The sequence below is a fragment of the Austrofundulus limnaeus genome, unplaced genomic scaffold (genome assembly GCF_001266775.1).
Source record: "Austrofundulus limnaeus strain Quisiro unplaced genomic scaffold, Austrofundulus_limnaeus-1.0 Scaffold1881, whole genome shotgun sequence".
In the NCBI taxonomy this organism is placed as follows: domain Eukaryota; kingdom Metazoa; phylum Chordata; class Actinopteri; order Cyprinodontiformes; family Rivulidae; genus Austrofundulus; species Austrofundulus limnaeus.
The window spans coordinates 5,761-7,643 of record NW_013954283.1 but is presented as its reverse complement, the minus strand read 5'-3'; the positions used below and the strand labels follow the sequence as shown (position 1 = coordinate 7,643).

Genomic DNA, 1,883 nt, shown 5'->3' with positions numbered 1-1,883 from the left:
CTTCAGCGATTTGCGCCTCAGCGCGTCGAACGCTCAGATCGTTCAAATCGTTCAAATCGCGCTGCTCTAATCGCACTTGAGGCGCCGCAGAACTTCCCGACATTGCTTGAAGCGCGTCCACCATAGACTTTGCATGTAAACCTGCTGCTCCTGACGCTGAAATCACGTTCGGTGTGAACGCACCATAAGCCTGGCACTGCATGGTGTTGGCCCAGTCCAGCATGACCCGGTGTTGGCACCACATATTACTTCTGCTGTTGGACCCAACATCCTGCTTAGAGTGAAGCATGGTGGAGAACTAAGTGTCTGCAGAGCTGCTGGAACTCTTCTGATGGTTTGATGGTAACCCAGATCTGCAGCTCATTTCTAAATTTCAGTTGATATGATCTTGGGCTGATTTCAGATCTTCGGATGATCTAAGATTTCCAGCTGATTTCAGATCTTTGGCTGATTTCAGATTTTTAGCTGTTTTCAGCTCTTTAGCTGATCTAAGATCTTTAGCTGATTTCAGATCTCTGACTGATTTTAGATCTTAGGCTGATCTAAGCTCTTTAGCTGATTTCAGATCTTTGGGTGGTTTCTGATTTCCAGCTGATTTTAGATCTTTGACTAATCTAAGATCTTTAGTTGATTTCAGATCTTCGGATGATTTCAGAAATTTGGCTGATTTCAGATCTTTGTCTGATTTCAGATCTTCGGGTGGTTTCTGATCTCCAGCTGATTTCAGATCTTTGGCTGATCTAAAATCTTTAGCTGATTTCAGATTTTTGGATGATTTCAGATCTTAGCTGATATCAGATCTTTGGCTGATCTAAGATCTTTGGCTGATTTCAGATCTTTAGCTGATCTAAGATCTTTAGCTGATTTCATATCTTTAGCTGATTTCAGGTCTTTAGCTGATTTCAGATCTTTGGGTGGTTTCTGATTTCCAGCTGATTTTAGATCTTTGACTAATCTAAGATCTTTAGCTGATTTCAGATCTTCGGATGATTTCAGAACTTTGGCTGATTTCAGATCTTCAGCTGATTTCAGATCTTCGGCTGATTTCAGTCTCAGTTTCTCTGATTGTGTAGTTTTACTGCAGCAGGACTTCATGAACCCTCTGAAGGACACCAGCTCATCTGAGCTCTCAGATCAGTTTCAGACCGATGTGGGTCAGGTCTGACTCGGGGCCAGTTTTTGGTCTAGAACCAGTTCTTTGTGTTTGATGAAAAACTGGTTTCTGCTGATGTGGATCAGAGACATGGAGCTGTGTTGAGTGTTGGTTCTGGATTTGAACGTGGTGTCTGTGGTTCCTCTGGGTTCTGGAGGTTCTGAACAGTTTGGATCCATCTCATGGTCAAACCAAGACTTTAATGTTGGAGACGTTTGATCTGAAACCATTTCAACCAAAAGGTTTGTATTTTGATTGAACTGAAGTCAGTTTGACCTATCGTTTCATAACTACTGTTAAATCCTTTTATTTGTTGGGCACAGACTGAGCTGTTTCTGTAAAATACTGAGAAGTTAAACTAAAACTGAAACCTGAAGATGTTAATGATCTGAAGAAGTGCTGACAGATTTAAACTCTTCATGTTCTGAAGCTGCTGAGCGTGACCGCCGAGTCAGCATCGTCCTGAGACCAGACTGGACTCTGTTCTGTGGGTTTTTCAGTCATTAAGTTGTTTTTTGTCCTCAGATGTGTAAAATGTCTTCAGACCTTCTGTAAGGTTCGTGGCTCGGCTCTGCAGGAGCTTTTACTCACTGATGAAGGTTTCTGAGTGTGGAAGTAAAACTGTTCTGAAGGTCAGTTCTGTTTAAAGACGTGACGTTAGACGGCGTGTGGAGGACATGAATAAAGATGTAACTGGACCCTGAGCTGTGTCTGTGTGTGTGTGTGGGGG

General features: G+C 42.6%; 1 protein-coding gene across 1 annotated transcript in view; it reads left to right on the top strand.

Moving 5' to 3' along the window:
* Nucleotides 1-1,883, top strand: part of LOC106536578 (sodium bicarbonate cotransporter 3) — a gene marked incomplete at its 3' end in the record, with an annotated part of 21,984 nt that overhangs the window by 15,282 nt on the left and 4,819 nt on the right.